The sequence below is a fragment of the Canis lupus genome, chromosome 21 (assembly GCF_048164855.1).
Source record: "Canis lupus baileyi chromosome 21, mCanLup2.hap1, whole genome shotgun sequence".
NCBI lineage: Eukaryota > Metazoa > Chordata > Mammalia > Carnivora > Canidae > Canis > Canis lupus.
In genome coordinates this window covers 29,236,753-29,255,666 of record NC_132858.1, presented here as the reverse complement: position 1 = coordinate 29,255,666, position 18,914 = coordinate 29,236,753, and positions in this window count along the sequence as shown.

The window sequence follows — 18,914 nt, the reverse complement described above, 5'->3', positions numbered from 1 at the left end:
ATCAAGGAAGTATTAGGCCCCTGGACATTACTGTGCATGAGGGCTAGAATGTTCACATAGCCATTATGAAGTGAATAAATGTGAAGTGCTATCTTCCCCAAGTGAATGAAAGCTGCTTTGATTCTTTTTCCTGTTGGAGATTGAAAAGAACACATTTGTCACATCTGTGACCCCCTATATACTATCAAGCCTATGCTAGTCTGTTGTTTTAAAATATATATTCAGTAGAGTAGATGTGGTTGGGACCATCATTTAGGTATGTTTAAATGATGATAGCCCTAATCTGCCTTGATTCATCTGTTTCTTGCAGAGACCATTGCAATGATTTAAAGGTAGGGATATGCTGAGTACAGCAATCCCTATTCAAATATCTTGAGGTAAAAAAAAAAAAAAAATTTAAGGTATCACTTGAAATTAACCTGGGGGTATATATTACTTCTGATATATTTCTTGGCCAGTGGGGCAGTTTTAGATGCTTTCCACCAACTTATAAATCCCAATGGAAGATAAAAAAAAAAAATTAGACACAGGACAGTTCTATGGCCCATTGGGTTCCCTGACCTAGTATTTTATTTGTTACCTGGAGTCTATACACTTTCACTATTCTAACAGGGAGTCATCCTAGCACTTCCAGTCTCCTGATTATCAGATCAACCCCTTTTCTGAGAACTCTAAAATATTAAAACATATTTCCTTTACTCCAGTGTACATTTATACTGAACAATAGCCGTAAAACCTTTAGAGGAAAGTGTTGAGAGAATATTTTATATATGTGCTGATGCATTGTAAGACTTTTTTCAGGAAAACCCACCTTTTCCTTCAGTAGATGGACTCTACTGAGTTTCAAAATGGCACCAATCTGGCAGCTAGGTGACAGAGCCTGATTGTCCATTGCTGTAACTGAATTCACCAGCTTTTGATATAAGTTAAGCAATTCTTTGTTGGCTGTCCATCTCCAGGAAGACCATGGCCTATCAGCTGTTGCAACAATTCCCTGAGTGTCAAGGCTCACTTGTTTCTACTCCAGACTTATTGCTTATGATAGTAATCTATCCACCTTGCCTCAGAAGATTAAGTGCCACCACTTTGCCTCTGTTCTCTGAGTTGTACTGTCCTCATTGATACTGGGGAACCCAGATCCATTGCAGCATCTTTTATGGTATTGTCCTATAGGGGACAGACACCATTACACTTTTTCAATGAAGCCATTGTGCCTCTCTCTTACTGGTGTAGTCCTACTGCTTTCATAAATGTAGTTAATTCTGAACCCTCCTAGGGCGGGATTAGCTGGTGGGTTTGCTGATTTCACATAATAAACATATTTTAAAAAATAAATATATTTTCATGTTCACCTCTTGAAGTTTTTTTCTCTCTTTATCCAAGACATTTTTGACACAAAAACACTCACTTGTTGTAGGTCACTGTCCTGTTCAAGTTGTGGGAGCCATACCATTTTAACGTTTGGACTGTGTCCAAGCATCCTTGCCAGGATATTAAATTCTGGTCATGGGAGAGAGTCGCTATGTCAATGAATTCCTCCATGCAGCCTCACATTCCATATTTCCTAGTCCAACCCAGTATTATCTCACTAGTCACTGTTGTACATATTAACTAATTCTGTAGTTCTTGGATAAATAAGAAAATTTCTACCAATGTAAGATTGTATATCTCTGTGTTTTCCGAGATCTGATTCCAGTTGTTAGTCTAGAAGCAATGAGAGGAATCAGGAGTAGATATTGAAGAAGTCGGGCATAATTTTGTGAGACATACACCTCATGCGAGGCTATTACATGTCCCTAATAAGGCTTTTGTGTCAGATAGGAAAGCTGCCAGTGTATTAAGTCTTTACAGCTTACTACGTTTCTGATCAAATACGTGGCTTGACAATCCTGCTGCAGGGAATGGGGTTTTCTTTAAAATCTGATAGGAATGCCTCCTCCTTTTCACAAAATACTTGGAATGAATAGCTGATTGACTTATGCTTGCCATTATTTCTTTTCAAGGCTTCTAGGACAATTAACAGAAGCCAATTTAATCCACTATGTGCCATTTTCCTCAGTATTTTTCAATAATTAAAAACATCGTATAGCCAACATATCCCTTTCTACTTGTATCTAACCCTTAATCAACTCACAGTGAGAGTTTAGTAATCATGACATCACAGCTTTTCAGATATCATCACACCACTTAGCACCAGAAATGAGATCCATTGACTAGTAGGTGACCCAATCCCAGGATCTCATCTTAAGAGTGTGCTTTCAAGAGGCTTTTCAGTACCAAGATTCAAAGATTGAACTCCCCTAAAAGCAGACCCTGAAATAAGAAAATGGTGGGCATATATAGTTTACTTTTGAGATGATTCTATGAAGCATACATATGAGAGTGGGGGAAAATGAGACGGAAAAGAGTAAAGCCAATGAAATCTGTCTTAGTATTTGGGTATATAGGTTATCTATTGCTGTGTAACAAATCGCCCCAACACTAAGTGAATTAAAACAGTTTATCATGTCACACAAATTTCTCTTTTTAAAAATACTTTATTTATTTATTAGAGAGAGGGAGCATGAGCAGGGTAGGCAGGGGGTGGGGGGTGGTGTGTAACAGAGAAGCGGCAGAACAGGGTTCAATCCCAGGACCTTGAGATCATAACCAGAGCCACAGGCAGCCCCTTAACTGACTGAGCCACCCAGGTGTTTCATGTCGCATAAGTTTCTGTTAGAAATTTGAATAGCTTATCTGGGTAATTCTGCCTTGGAGGCTCTCCTGAGTTTGAAGTAAGATGTTGGTTAGGGATTGACTGGGGCTGGTGGATCTGCTTCCCTGATGGCTTACCCACATGGCTAGTACGTTGCTGCTGGCAACGTATGAGGTCTCAGTTCCTCATAACATGTACCTTTGTGGAGGTACATATCCATGTTTGAATATTTTTAATACACGACAGCTGTCTTTCTCCAGAGCAAGTGATCCAAGAGAGGTCAAAGCTGAAGCCCCATTATATTTCATGACATATCCTCAGAAACTGGACAATGTAACTTCCTTAATGTCCTACTGATTACACAGATCATCCCTAATCAATATGAAAAGGGAATATAGAGGGCAGGATTTCCTTGGAAGTAAAGACCATTGGGGGCCACCTTGGAGGCTGGCCACCATGGTTGATTAACCCTACTTGAAACTCCTCCTAAATTCCACTGGGAAATTCTGAGATGTAGTATGCCTCAAAATTGTCCCTCAGGATTGCTGGGATGCAGGGGTATCTACCTACAACATTCCATTCCCTGTTGGTTCGCTGACCCCAGGACTTGAACTTGCTCACATTTCTGAGCTGCATTCACATATAGCCGAGAGACCTCATTGGCCGAGTCAGAGAGGCTCATGTTCTTGAGGCACAAAGCAATCAGCATACTAAAAATTGTCTCCCAACACTTCAGGCAAATGTGGCAGTGGGCTGAGGTCTTGAAATGGGGCAGCAACAGCCCCATGAGAATAAATGTGAAATACCTAGGACTCAAGTAATAATACATTATTATTGTTATTATTTTATTATTATTATAGCTGATTCTCATTTGTGGTAGTTGTGTTCTATAAAGTCACCATGAACGCTGAATTAGCAAATACTGAACCATTCTTCCTGGGGGAGATACAGATAGAGTCCCGTGAGCCTTTGCTTGCAATATTTTTGTCAACCAGTCAATACATAACCTTGCTTTATGTGTGTCCCTGCTGAAAGACACCGTATTTAATATTACTATTGATTCATTAACATTGGACTAAGAGCCAGCAGTACTCTAACTCATGCCTGAATGATGCTTATCTAACACACATATTTTCTTTATGAGGCATAGCACAGCCTTCTTGCACTTCGGAGCACTAGACAGCATTTCAGCATGACATTTAGGGGCCATTTTAAAACAGGAGAATCACTAACAAAAAGCACAAAAAATGTGAAAAAAGGACACTGGTGACACGATGAGAGCTGCAACCAGAAGGCAGAGCATCACCTTTTTTGTACCTCAGCTGCAAATATGTGCACTCAGTCTTTTCTGTGCCTTTTTTGCCCGTTCTGTACATGTCTTTGAAAAACCACGGGAAGATATATTTTAGCATAAAGATGAATCGTCAGATACAGAATCTATAAACAAATGAAGATCGACTGTATTATTAGATACTTTACTATGTTAACCATATTTAGAAAGGCTTGATTATAAAAATCAAGTATGACTGATCCTTATTAATTGCTTCCTATAAGCCAGTCACTATTCTAATTGTCTGATTTGTATTTTATTTTTGAAATAACTTTGTGAAGTAGGCACCGTTACAATCTTTGTTTCCAGATGTGGTAAGTGAGGCGAAGGGCAATTAAGCAATACGAACTGTCACATTGACAGTGGATGAAAAGCTGGATTTTAAGTACGTACAGAGTAACGCATCCCATTGCCATTGTTGAGTGCTGTACTGTGCCACACCCTGCATTGCCAACTGGTAGCCTGTAGCTGAAAAGTAGGTTTCCGGGAAGTAGTGTACAACAAAGGGAGATACCGTGCACAACACATGCACCCTTTCCAGGGGTCTTTTGCATTCAGTATCTGATCCAATTGGGGATACCAAAGCCCAGCCCCCTCACCTCAGTAAAGGGCATTTCTGAAGGTTTCAGAGCTCCCTGTGGGGTTGGCTGAGACCTCTGTTGCAACCATATCACAGTCCAACTTCTCCTTCATCGAGATTCTGCTTACTTCATTTCCTTGTAGGCGTCATTCCTGAGAACATCCCCAAAGGGATGATCTGTATGTACACACAGCTCTCCATTTCAGGGTCTGCTTCCTAGAAAACCAGCCTATGGTATTTAAATGGTCAGCGCTTATCCTTTTCCATTTATCACATGAATCGATATATTAGTTGCTACCTTTATAACAGGAAAGCTTAAAATAAAAACAGTTCTAGAAATTAGCATGTCCATTCCTGTCCAGAAGCATTCAAATGGTTTTGTGCATCTTAGAACTCAAACAATGCTCTGGGATTCTTCATGTAGCCCAGCCACTATTACTATTCTACGTCCCAGGTCTCCAAAGCCTAGCATATTACCAACACTCGATAAGGCATTTGAGGTTTGACCAACGGAAGGCAACTTTGGTTAGCTGTTCAGTCAGAGTGATGAGTACAAAGTTGTCTCTTCATATTTTCTTTACCTAGTCAAGAGGCACTTTATGAACTTTAACCTGTTTCTGATTATTCAGTATATGTCCTTTATTCAAGGAACTTCCATACTTTGTCTTGAGAGAGAGTTCTTCACCAGACTTCCCCACCATAGTTTCAGCAGTGAAAACCAAACTCAACATCCCAAGCAAAAGCTCTTTGAATGAAGAAGCTTCCCCTGCTCTATCCCAGCATTGGGAGAATTAGGTCAGGACCTGGAAGATGACCCATATAAAGAGCATTTAAAAGGAACGTTAGCCCAGAGAAGTCCATGACTCCCATAGTCTTCATTTAGATAACTCCCAGCAGGATGATGTCCCAGAAAACTATCTTACCCTCTCCCAGAAGGCCTGATGTCAAGACATTATCTGATCATTTCCTCAGCTTCTATTCCCAGGGGGTTAGACTGATCCATCAGAATCTAACTGATAAAGACATTCTTATTTTTACCCCCACTGGAGAATGATGATTGTTCTTGCCTAGAGGTAAATTGAAACTTCAAAATGTCGGCTTCTGCTGTATGAAGATTCCTGCTCTCTGCCTCCTTCCCTTTTTGGTCATTAAACAGCAGTTGCTCTCTTTAGCAAGTCTTTCCATTTCCCATACCCTAATGTACCTTTATTAGTTTAAGCAAGTGCTGCTTTCTTATTCCAAGTTTTATGACACATCAAAAGTATTTCTTTTTAATGATCCAGCTCTATTAGTAGCTACTGCTTTAGGAAGATCTCTGTTTAATATAGGCGGCTATTTTTAGAGGTAAACTCTTCCCAAGCTGTATGAACATTTTCTATCTTTCATCTATATTTCATTTACTACCTCTTTTAACCTTTTGTGCTTCACTGTTCTGGGATAATATCCAGACCCACCAAAGGGAAAACAAATCAGGACAAGTTTTGTTTTCATGCATGCCACTCACATGCATGCTAAACAGTGTAGGAAATAATTGAAAACCCAATGGGAAAATTGATAGTATATTCATATTAATTTTTTACAACAACATAAAATTTGTATAAAGTATGTCTCTTTAGGATATCAAGCAATAGGAGAACTAAGTGGGCTAACAAGGAACCCCTGAAGGGTTTGATGTTTTATTTATTTGCTTTCTATTTGTGTATGCAACATGTGTATTTTCTCACTGTTTAGGATTTTATATTTGACCCTGCAGTACTTGGTTAACTTTTTCCGGATGAATTCTGAATTTTCCATCATGATTGTTGTTGACACACAACGAAGATGCTAATTTAAGAGACTCAGAACTCTAGATATGAAGAGGACTTTATAAATTCACCTTCATATCTTAAAAGGGTACAAAACTGAGCTTTAGAAACTTTAAACAATGTACAGAATGTCACAGTGTGGCAGAGCCAGGACCGAAAATAAGTTTTTAGCTCCCAATCAAGAGTTTATCCTGCTGTATCACCATTTTATGTAAAAAGAGAAACCTTCCATTACATGAGGGCTCTAAAACTCACACCAGAAAAAGATAATTCTAGGAGAAAATAACCTAGAAAAATGAATTTGTTCAACCTGTAGTTCCTGAAATGTAGTACTGGTTTCACTCAGGGTTCTTGTAGGTAGCTTATCTGATAGTATGATATTTTTTTGCATGGTTATATCTATACTTTTCCTGGCATAAATAGTGTATTAATTAACCCCAAATCTGGGAGGATCTATATTGAAATGGTAAAACAGCATACATTTTCTCTAGTTACTTCTCACGTAAGATAATTTGAACTGTCATTCACTATAATGGAAGTTAAACTGAGGGAAATATTATAGGAAGTTGAATAATGCATAATGTGTATACTCTCTATTCTTCTGTAGTTCATCCTCAACAAGGTAACTTGCATACCTGGGACACACTGTTTTTTCTTTACCTTGCCATCCTGAAATTAATTCATATATTTTATTTAAAAATATTTACTGAGCACCTTCTGTATACCTGTGCTATATTAGGTGTGGGAAATATGTACAGAGGTAAACATAATCCTTACACACTTGAGGAGTTTTTAGGAAGATGGCAAGGTAGACCCTAATGAAATAACAGTACAAATAAATTTAAATCATGTATATAAACACAAAATCATACCTCTTACAAAGGAAATGAACAGTGTGCAATGGTAGTATAAAAAAGGGATATTTGACCTAATGGCATGTCAGCAAAGGCTTTCCTGGGAAAGTAGCATTTGATTTGAGAACCAAACTGATAAGAAAGAATTGTGAAAGATGGTTATAAGAAGTGGTATTTAAAAATGGAGCAGCATGTGTAAAGTCCTTTGGTGAAAGAACATGATTTATTTGAAGATTAAAAGGTTAATGTAGGGCAGCCCGGGTGGCTCAGTGGTTTAGTGCTGCCTTTGGCCCAGGGTGTGATCCTGGAGTCTTGGGATTGAGTTCCACGTCAGGCTCCCTGCATGGAGCCTGCTTCTCCCTCTGCCTGTCTCTCTCTCTCTCTCTCTCTGTCTCTCATGGATAAATAAATAAAATATTAAAAAAAAAAATAAAAATAAAAGGTCAATGTAGGCTTTGAAAGCTGAGGGGGGTCATGGTGTGAGATGAGACTGGGACAGGATTTGGGGCCTAGGGCATGCTGAGCCATGTTAACTACGTTAATTGCACCCCAAGAGCAAAGAACAAAAACGAAATCCACTGAAGGATTTTACACATGTGATAAATTACCAGATTTGCATGTAGAAACCACTGCTCTAGTTGCAGGGAAGAGATTTGATTCCTTGGGGTTAAGTTGGGGGTTTAATTTTTTTTTTTTATGATAGTCACACACACACAGAGAGAGAGAGAGAGAGAGAGAGAGAGAGAGAGAGAGAGAGGCAGAGACACAGGCAGAGGGAGAAGCAGGCTCCATGCACCGGGAGCCCGATGTGGGATTCGATCATCCCAGGTCTCTAGGATCGCGCCCTGGGCCAAAGGCAGGCACTAAACCTCTGCGCCACCCAGGGATCACCAAGTTGGGGGTTTAAAAACATGAAAGAGGAAGGAGAATGTTTTGATAGTTTAGAAAGATGAGAGGTTATTTGGGCCAGTGTAGTAGCAATGGGAGTAGAAGGATTCAAAGTGTGTTTATATGTGACATTCAGAATTTATTAATGGATGTAGAAAAGGAGAGGGAGTTGTCAAAGATGACTCCCAGGCACTTGACATGTAGAAAAGGATGAAAAGTAGTAACATTCAATGAGAGAAAGAGAAATAGAAAAGATCTTAGAGTATAGAATAGGCAATGCTTCCAGTTTTGTATGTGTTCTGTTCAACCTGTTTGTAAAGTGTCAAGAGGGTAGCTGGAGGTAATATATATGGAAGCTCAGAGGAGAATTAGAAGTTTTCAACATGAAGACAGAGATTGAAGCTATGGCTATAAATGAGAATGTTTTGATTTATTTACTGTATTTTCAGATAAAACAGACAAGAGGAATTAAGTGCTATTGAGAAAAGTGCATTATTAATGGTGAAATAAATAATATATGGTGAGGAATAGGTTCATTTCTATGAAGCCAGATGAGAATGGACACTGAAGCCTATGTGAGTTGTCTGCTAGAGAAAGTGTACCCCTTAAGTTATAGTAAGAAGAAGGTAGTCTTATGATGTGATAGTGAGATATGAAGAATTCCTGTCTTACAGCAGAAATTTCTCTCTGTGTTGGGCAATGAGAGAAGAGAGGATATACATAGACTTTTGTGGAAAGCATAAAAGTTTAACATAATTGCTATGGAAAATGGAAAAGATTTGTTGTCAAGAGAAATATCTGATTTCAAGCGCACATTAGGGTCTCTTTTAATTTGAAGATCATGGGAAAATTGCAGGATCAATTTGTTCTTTTGTGTAGTTTTCTCAAGCAGTGTTTAGTTGCTTGGGTGAAAGCAGAAGGAAAAGGAATGTTTAATGTCATTTAGGGTTGATATTTTTCAAAGTGGGTTTCTAATAGAGAAGAAGAGGTGATTAGCAAGACTGTTTTGGAAATGGTGAACCAAAGAACCTAAACTGGATAATGAAAGAATTAGCAAGAGGGAAAGGTTATTGGATTGGGGAAAAAGTAAAAGGAGCTAATAGTCTAGGTATAAAGTGGTCAATTGACTAAGCAAGCTGGAATAATAGGGAGCTGTGAGCACAGAGACTGGACTAAAGGGTTAAGAGTAGATTATAAACGATGGATTAGGAAGGAGGTTTTGTAGTAAGAAATATAAAGATGATGTTATTTGGACCATAGTGTTGGGTGGGGTGGGGGGTGGAAGTGAGGTTAATGATTTTGGAAATGGAATTATTTCAGGTGATGATAAGCTTGAGTATATGACTTTGAGAATGGGTGGTTGAGAGAAGATCATCAGAGTTGAGGAGCTCGAGAATGTTGATTGAGGCCAGTGGTCTGAGTGGGTTGACCACATGAATGACAATGAAGGTAGAAAGGAAGACTTTCGAAGTGTCAAGGTCTCTGTTGCAGGAGAAGCAAGAGCAGGGTCTCTGAGAATGATGGTACGAGGAGAGAGGGAATGTTAGAGCCCGATGGCTATCGCTGGCAAGGAGCAGACTTTTTTATAAGACATTGGTGAAGAGTTTCAGAGACTGACTAGCAAATCCCATTTCTCCTTCTTGATCACAAAGAGGGACAACAGTCCTCATGTGACCCCTGCAGTCAGATGGGTTCTGAGTTCTGCCCATTGGTAGACAAAAATAAGTGATGCTGTGTCTTTTAACAAGATGATAAGTAGCCAGTATATCTTCCCTTTGATATCTTCCCTCTATCTGTGTCAGTTGGATGTTTCCAGAATTTATTTACAGTGTAAAAGAAGAGGACCAAAAGATGGAAACAGACTGATTTTTGAGTCACTTCTCAGAAAAGAAATGTTCAAACAGCACTTATTGGACAGGGCAGTGATGTGATTAAGAATAAAAAGCCTTCCAAAGGGAGGAGCCCAAAGCCCTGGAGAGCCCTAGGCAAGAGATGTATCCCAGAGAGCAAGAATCATAAACCCTAGGGTGGAGACTTCCATTATGTCTGCCCAGCAACACTGCAGAATTGTTCAGACCAGTAAACATGGTGAATTTTTCAGTCTTCACCTGTCTAAATGGGAGCATTTACTGTTGATATCCGGTTCCCATTTTACCACTACATGTGGTGTGTTCATTTATGTGGGCAGGGAGAAGATGACTTACCCTTTTAGTCCAAATCCTTACAGGATCCTTATAAACCACATCCAGAGAGGACAGAGATGGTTGGGCCTCATGTACTGATTCCAGAAATCTAGCCAGAGGCAGTGGCTGAATGGAGACTGGGTTCTATTATGCTGAGGGAGTGAGAAATTTTCTACGTGTGGAAGGAATATTGAGGCAAGAATTTATTGATCCAGACGGTTTGACTGTAACAGACACTGGCTGAATCTATCATCAATTTTATGTCCCTATCCTAGGCACGGAGAAGGCTGGATTTCTTAATTTTCTTTGCCCTTAGTTAGGATCAAGTTAGTTAGAGGCAAGCGTTAGTTATGGTCAAGTGAATGTGGGCATAAATGATGTAGGCTGTTTCTAGGTCTGAATTCTCAAACCACCGAAAGCCGTTTGGCCTGTTACCTCTCTTCTCAGTTTTGTGGGTAGAAAAAGGATTCTGAGATGACAGAGACATATGACAGAAGACAACAGGATGTGAATCGCCGCTTAAAGGAAAGCTGCCAGGAAACCTTAACTTTTACAACTGAATATGGCAGGACAGAGAACTAAACTTCCATTATATTAAGTCACTAAGAGTGTGAATACTTGTTCAGCAGCTGGTATCTTTGATCTTGAGCGGAATTGAATCAATACCACAAAAAATTTTTCACAAATATATGGCACTGGCTTAGTAGCAGAAAGCAAACAGGAAGAAAGTACCTCATGTTATGCTGGGAGAAAACACTTGGAAAATTGTCACTTTTGGTAACACTTTGAAAGCAGATGATTTACCTAACTGACCCGGCAAGCCTAGTGAAAGAAATTTGAAAAGATCATGCAATTCATGTTAGTTGGCTGTTACGGACAACGTTTGACAAAGTGTTATAGAAAAAGGGATGATGTAATGAAAATTTGGCTCGTTTCCTTGGAGAAATGAAATGGAGTAGATGTAGTAAAAAAATTGGAGGATGTGTAGGATTAGAAAATATTCTTTCTAGACCTCAAATGGTAACAAATGGAGTTACGTGTGTGTGTATGTGTGTGTGTTTGTGTGAAAATATGGCTCACCTTTTCATTTACCAAAATGGTTCAGGGTGAGGATGAAATAGAGTATGTGGTCTGTATTTGTATTTATTTCAAGAGAGCATCAAGGTAATAGTCGCTATACATAGAGAAAATCACAGCTTGAGAATTAAATCTAGAAAGAACCTTGGATATGGCTATCGGAGCATGAATTGATTGGAAAAGACAAAGTACAGGCCTAATAAATTTGGGGGGTAAAATGTATTTCCAGGGAAACTTCAAGCCCAGGCTGAAAATCTCTAATGCTGTTGGAGCTACAGTCAAGAGGCAGCCTGACTTCCCTCTAGCCTGACTTGCCTCAAGGCGGTCATACTGAGTCTATCTAGGATGTGGCTACGCAGGGTAATGGGAAGGAGAATGCTTTCTAAGAGAAGAGCTTGAGGTCATGGGGAGCTATGGCCAAAACTGATCTTTCCAAAGAATAGAACCAGTTCATGGACTCTCCACTATCTCCCAGAAAAGGACAATTCCCAGCGTCTTGTCCCCTAGCTTTCACAATTACTATGGACCCGTGACTCTGTGTGTTTCTTTTGTCTCCCCTTGCCTTTGTTTTTGGATGGAAGTGTCTGATATGGGGATCCTTTCCACGCTCCAACATTCTGTATTGAAGTGAGACAGATATTTTATCTTCACGGAAAAGAGCCACATGTGGACTTGATGTGGAGGAGTGGGAATCGCCTGCAGGACCTGATCTCAAGGTAGATGACAGTGACCAGATGGTACATTAGCCAGTCTCTTTTAGGAATAAAGAATGTATTCTGTGTTTTGGAGAAAGGGCAGAAATATTTATTTGTGTGACCAGAATTATTTTCTTATGGAAAACCCTAGGTCTACATTTGGGAACAACTATTAAGTTGGTGCCATATGACTAAGTGTGACTATTAGAATGTAAGGAGAAATAACATGGCACATTGAGCCAATAACATGGCTCATGTTATTACATGTGAGCCATGTTATTGGCTCAACGTGCCAATTGGGGTGCCACCTGGGGTGAGCAAATAAGTGTGTAGTGTGTATTCCCTCAGTTTGTATCTCTTCTTGTTGTCTGAATGATGCCCAGAGGACCTTAATGTCAAAAGAGGGTCGAACAGCTACAAAGAAGCAGCTAATCTGAGGGAAGTCACTTGACCTCATCAGACTATGTTTTGAGTGAGGAACAAACTTTAGTGTCACACTGGCCTTTCAGAATTTCTTTGTTACTGTGGCTTATTCTAGCCTCACCTGACTGATACAGAGGATTAACACTTGTGAGTATCAAGGCTTAGGGGAAAGGAAAACAACTCTCTCCTCAGATTTATAATATATGAACTTTGAGAGAAGGTGTAATTATGATGTGGGGAATGATATCTTTAGGAGAAAGCAATGTTTTTATTAAAGCAGGAATTAAGGAAAGAGCTAAGGAAAGGATTAAAGATAAAAGTGAGTTTATTTCTTATACAGTAGTGTTTCAGGAGAGGACAGTGAGAAGTTTGGACAGGTAAGCATAAGGTATAGCTAGTTAGGACCAAGGAAATATAGAACATCTTGATAGTAGGAACTCTAAGGATTAGAGGGCCAAGGTGATGGGGGTGGTGGTGCTTACACAACAGGATGAAAGGTCGGATAGGTCCAGTTTATACTTTTGGTCTAATTAAACTGTGGCTACCAGGCCTAAGTGTTGGAGGAATTATGTGACTCCATCAGGGGTGGACAGCTGCCAGCCCTTTCTTTCTCAGTGCCCCTGAAGCCCAGAGTGGTGGCAGGCCCTGCAGCTGTCATGCTTGGACAGCATGATGACAGCAACGATGATTTTGATTCTTATATTTTGTTTTCCTCAATTCTTGGATTGACTGCCCTAACCCTTCTCTGGAGGCTATTCAAAGGTCAATGTGTCATTGAGATGGTCAGTGGTTTCTTGAAGCATCTTCAGGTCAATTATCAACTTTGCTGTGATGCCATTAGAGATCCCTGGTTGTGACAACTATTTCCTGCAGGTATTGTTTTTGATAATCCAAAGCTGGAGAAGAGTTTTCAAAGGGGACATGATTCCTTTCAGGCTTGTTTTTTCTCTTAGCGGCTTAAGTTTGATTTCCTTCTGGCTTTATGCATCTTCTATCTCTCTAGGAAGCTTGATAATGACATTGTTTATCACATTGCATAGTGTTCTCTTTATTGAGTTCTTGGTATAGAAAACTCTCCATAATCTCGGTACTAGTAAAATGTACTTTTCCTGGAAAACTGGATTGTTTTGTTCTGCTATAGATAATGTGAATCGTGTCATGTTTACCAATGGTGTTGGTGGCTGGTTTTCATGTGAGTCTATAGTTTACCCCCTGCATGAAAAGTATTTTGGGCACGAATCGCACCTCGGGTCCATTTGTTTTTAACTTTTATTTTTCTTATTGTCTAGATTCCTTCAGCTTTATTTTTTTAAATGGCTCCATGGATATATTAAGGTGAATTTAAAGATTTTATTTTTATTTATTTATTTATTTTAGAGAGAGGGAGGGAGAGAGTGCAAGTGAGCATGAGCAGGTGGTGAGGGGGAGGGTCAGAGGAAATGGGAGAGAGAGAGAATCTCAAGCAGACTCTCTAATGAGCATGGGACCTGGGGCTCCATCTCATGACCTGAGCTAGAATCAAGAGTCAAGTGCTTAAATCACTGAACCATCCAGATGCCCCATTAAGGTGAGATTATAGCCTTTTGTGGTAGTTGTGGTGTCAGAAAGAATGAAAGAGACATAAGAAAGTAAAAGAAAGCAAGGACGGGCTAGAGTAAGAAGGAAAGAGTAATTTCTGCCAGAGTTTTGTTTATATTCCTTCAGACCCTGCTATTTTAGTGGGACTCAGCTGAGTTCCCACTGCTAGTGTCCATATCTGTGCTGAGGTCACTTTCTGGAACCGCAGAAGGCCATGATGCATATGTGTGTAGAACGCCTGATGTATCAGAGAATTAGCTTCCCCTTTGCAAATGTCTTTATCAGTGACTCTTAGGTTGGTATATAAATACCCCACCTTCCTCACCCCTCGGCAGGGATATTTATGACTTGTTTTGCATCACTTCCCAATTTGCCTGATGGGTTGAGCTCTGGTCAGTCACTGTGATATTGGGCTGCTTTTTCTTCCATGTGTCTCTTTTCCATTCTCCTATCACTCTTCCCTTCACTTCTCAAAGACATCCTTGCTGCAAATTCTTGTGTCAGGTCTACTTCTAGGGAGACCGAGCTAACGCTCGGTTAGGGAAGGAGGGAGAAAAGGAGAGGAAGAGGGAAAGAGGGTAAGAGAGAGACATGGGGGAGGAGGAAGAAGGGAAGAAGGGAGACAGGGGGAGAAACAGAGAAAATGCTTATTTTATGAACAATACATGTTCATTTTGCTACTTGAAGGATCCTCACTTTTCAGATAAGGTGTTTTATAGCTATAAGTATGTGATTTTTCTCTGTTAATAAAGGAGTAAAACTAAAAGGACTCAACTCACTTGCTTAAAGGTTTAAGGTAGTGAATAAATATTTATTCAAGAAGTTTCTCTATTTCATTAATTAATGCCTAACTCTAAAGGCTTATTTATTGTTTTTATTTATTGTTTTTATTTTTGTTTTTATTCATATTCTTTTTCAGAACATTAATAAGAACTAATTTCATACTCAGTCCCACTCTGTGAAGTGTGATGAGCTACATTCTGACATTTTCTAAAAATCTCATTCACATTCAGTTCTCTCTTCAGTACAGGTATCACTTGAATCTTACTCCTTGAGGGACGCCTGGGTGACTCAGCTGTTGAGCATCTGCCTTTGGCTCAGGGCATGACCCCAGGGTCCCGGGATCGAGTCCCACATTGGGCTCCCCGCAGGGAGCTTGCTTCTCCCTCTGCTTGAGTTATGCTTTGTAAACACTGGTGTAGAGCTCATGAGAAAGGCTGAAATTTGAATTTCGGAGTCATCTGCATAAATGTATTTGAGGTAATCAAAGGCCAAAGTGAAGAAAAGAAAATAAACACTATGCTGAATCACACTCTAACTTTACATCTAATAATATAGAGGACTAAAGTGAAAGTATTGGAAAAATAACTAACATTGCATACAATATCAAGAATAATGATACTATGCAAGTTTCTTGAGCATGAGGAATATGTCCTGTTAACCATCATATCTCTAGTCCTTTCACAGTTCCTGGCACATAATAAATGTGTTTTTTTTTTTAAATTGATAAGTAACATTTTCATTGTACTTTACCATTTTTAAGTTCCATTATCAATATCCTCACTGTCTCAACAACTTTGTCATTTATACTATTAAAATAGTGTGTAACAGTTACATTTTTATACAGAATGCATTTTTCCCTATACATCAAAAGGGAATATTTTCCTCACACACTTTCCTATAGTTAATAAGTAACCTTTTCCCATTTTTCCTGTTCTAGTATAAATCAGCTACATTTCACAGTGGCCATCATGGGAGAAAGTCTGAGAAGAAGAAGGAGAAGCATAGCTGCCTTCACTTCAGAGAATGTGTGTTTTGTTACGCTGCAGGCCAACATCTGTTAAAAGTCAGTGCTGAAATACAGTTTGCACTTCTATGATTGTACTAGAGAGGTTCCTGCATGGTGTTACAATGCATTTTTTGCAGAAAAATAGTTCTAATTATAAGAACTTCACAGGGATATTGTGAGGGGTCAGTGGGGTAAAGCTTGTAAACACAAAGTACAAACTCTCCAACACTCAGGAGAGGTGACACAAATGTTAGTTTCCTCATCGCTATTAGCAAATTCATCAGTCACCTGGGTAACAACAGTAAAACTCTTCCAAGAATATCTAAGGTAAATCCTCTAATGGAGGAACATAAGGTTACTTGTCCTAATTGGACCATAGCTCTGGTGGCACAGGTTCTTGACTTACCTTGAGTTTGAAATGCATAGACTGTAGATCATTACAGCTGCTGCTTATTAGGATCCTAATGATAGACATGATTTCTAAGCAGGAGTCTATTCTTCTCTTAAATGCTAAACCCACAAGATGAGTAGTTATCGCATGCATTTGATAATCTGATGACAAAAAGATCCACAGTAAACACTGGTCCCATTCTAATGCCTTGTGAGAAACATTATTGCAGTCGTGTTCTACTTTATTTTTAAATACTTCGCCTTACAATCTCTTTGCATTATAAATATGTCAAGCAGAGTAAATATTATCGGGCTATATTCTAATTTCCACATTCACCTAGATAAACTAGAGTGATAGCAGTGATGACACCCTTTTGGTGTTATGAATTATCCTCGTATTTTCTGTTCATCCCTTTGACATTCTCTTAACCATCACTGGAGGTCTCATTGCTCTGCCTCTAGGCTTCCACTTATTCTACTCTCTATTCTAACCAATAAAGATAGATGACTAGATGAACAGATAGATGATAGATCGATACATAGATAGAAATATATATATATTTCTATATATAGAAATGCATATATATATATACGTGTGATGTGCGATATAGTTTAATATTTTTTTATTTATTTATGACAGTCACACACAGAGAGAGAGAGAGAGGCAGAGACACAGGCAGAGGGAGAAGCAGGGTCCATGCACCGGGAGCCCGACGTGGGATTCGATACCGGGTCTCCAGGATCGCGCCCTGGGCCAAAGGCAGGCGCCAAACCGCTGCGCCACCCAGGGATCCCTATAGTTTATATTCAAATGTTACTTTCTTCATGTTTTTACTTTACAAAACAAGAACTTAGAACATATTATTCTTAGATATATTAATTTCATATGAAATATTACTTGCAAAACACAGGCAAATTATAATCTCCTTTACTATCCTGAAGATTCTGTAAGGCTTATATGACACATATATAAGGCTTATATGACACATATATATATGACACATATATTCATATTTGACGGGTGAAAAGCTGAAGTTTATAGATACTAAGTGACTTGCTGAAGTTCACACAGTCTGTAGCAAACAACTAGACCTTGTTTCAATTAGAGTCTTTTTGTAGAAAAGCAAAACAAACCTACCTAACGGGAAAAATGAATTCGTCAAACAGGCTTGAAAAGCTGAAGAATCAAGCTCATAAAATGACATACAGAGTCTCACTTTCATGACTAGTCACTCATCTTAAGAGCATTGTTGAAGTAAATTATTTCTTACTGTTTTAAGTTGGCTTAAAGATTCAAATTCTAAGGAGGAAGATCTGATTGGTCTTGTTTGGGCAATGCGTCTGCTTTTTCAATAGAAATATGCTTGGCAACTTGATTAATTGTCCCACCTGACTGGTCATATGGGAGGAAGAGTCCCCCTAAAGAGGTGGAGTAAATGCTGGTGGCCACAAAGCCACACATGTCCTTATTAGCCTATATTCTTGGTTTTCTATTTCCTTTTTTTTTTTTTTTTAAAGATTTTATTTATTTATTCATGAGAGAGACAGAGAGAGAGAGACAGAGACACAGGCAGAGGGAAAAGCAGGCTCCATTCAGGGAGCCCGACATGGGACTCAATCCTGGGTCTCCAGGAACCGGCCCTGGGCTGAAGGCAGACACTCAACTGCTGAGCCACCCGGGCTGCCCTGGTTTTCTATTTCCAATTCTAATACCTGTTCTGTGATAAGAATAGATTTTTGCTCCTTAGAGTCAGAAGCTCTGATAATACAAAATATTGGCAGTCACTTTAACAATAGGAGACATGAGCGACAGAGTTTGAACTCCTTTGGAGTGATGTTAAGATGCACATATAACCCCTGCTATTACCACGAACCTCACCATCTGATCCTGGCTGCTCTTTTGTGTTTGTGAGGAGCAATGAGATTGCTTTGGGTGGTCACATTCTAGATTGAATGAAATACAAGTTAATTGGTAAAAGGAATAAATACCACTGTTCCAGGTTAGGGTAAGTTATGTATAAATGATACGCTGTATTGTAACAAGGTAATATGTTCTCCAGATTTAATTAGCTGGGAATGTGAGTTATAACCTCTTTGTGAGGGAAGGGATTAATTAAATTCTTTTAGGAGGGGGAAAGCAGTCTGCAAATTTTCAACACAAATAAGTAATATTTTTCCATATTAATTAAAGCCAATTTTCATGATTTAAACATTAGGGCCATGATTACTACTCTTTATTTTTGCAAGTAGGGGACAAGGCAAATGAAAACAGGAAACCGGGTAGAAAAGAAACAAAAAGACACCCCCCCCCCCATAGAATACTCAATAGACTTTAACTCTTCTGGCAGTGAACTCTATAGCCCACCATTTATCCCATTATAAGGGATAAATCCCAATGTTGGGGTGGAAAAGCAATTTTTAGTCAACTCCTGTAGGTTTTTGGTTATGAAGACCTTTTGTGGTAAAAGACAGATTAACAGGATAAAAACAAGTTTAATAACCTGCGATATACTTCCTATCTACATGGGAGATATCAAGGAAAACTAAGTAACTCCCCTAAATGGCCCAAACCACCATCTTAAATAACATCTCCAGGTAAAGTCAAAAGTAGATCCTGGAGGTGGGGA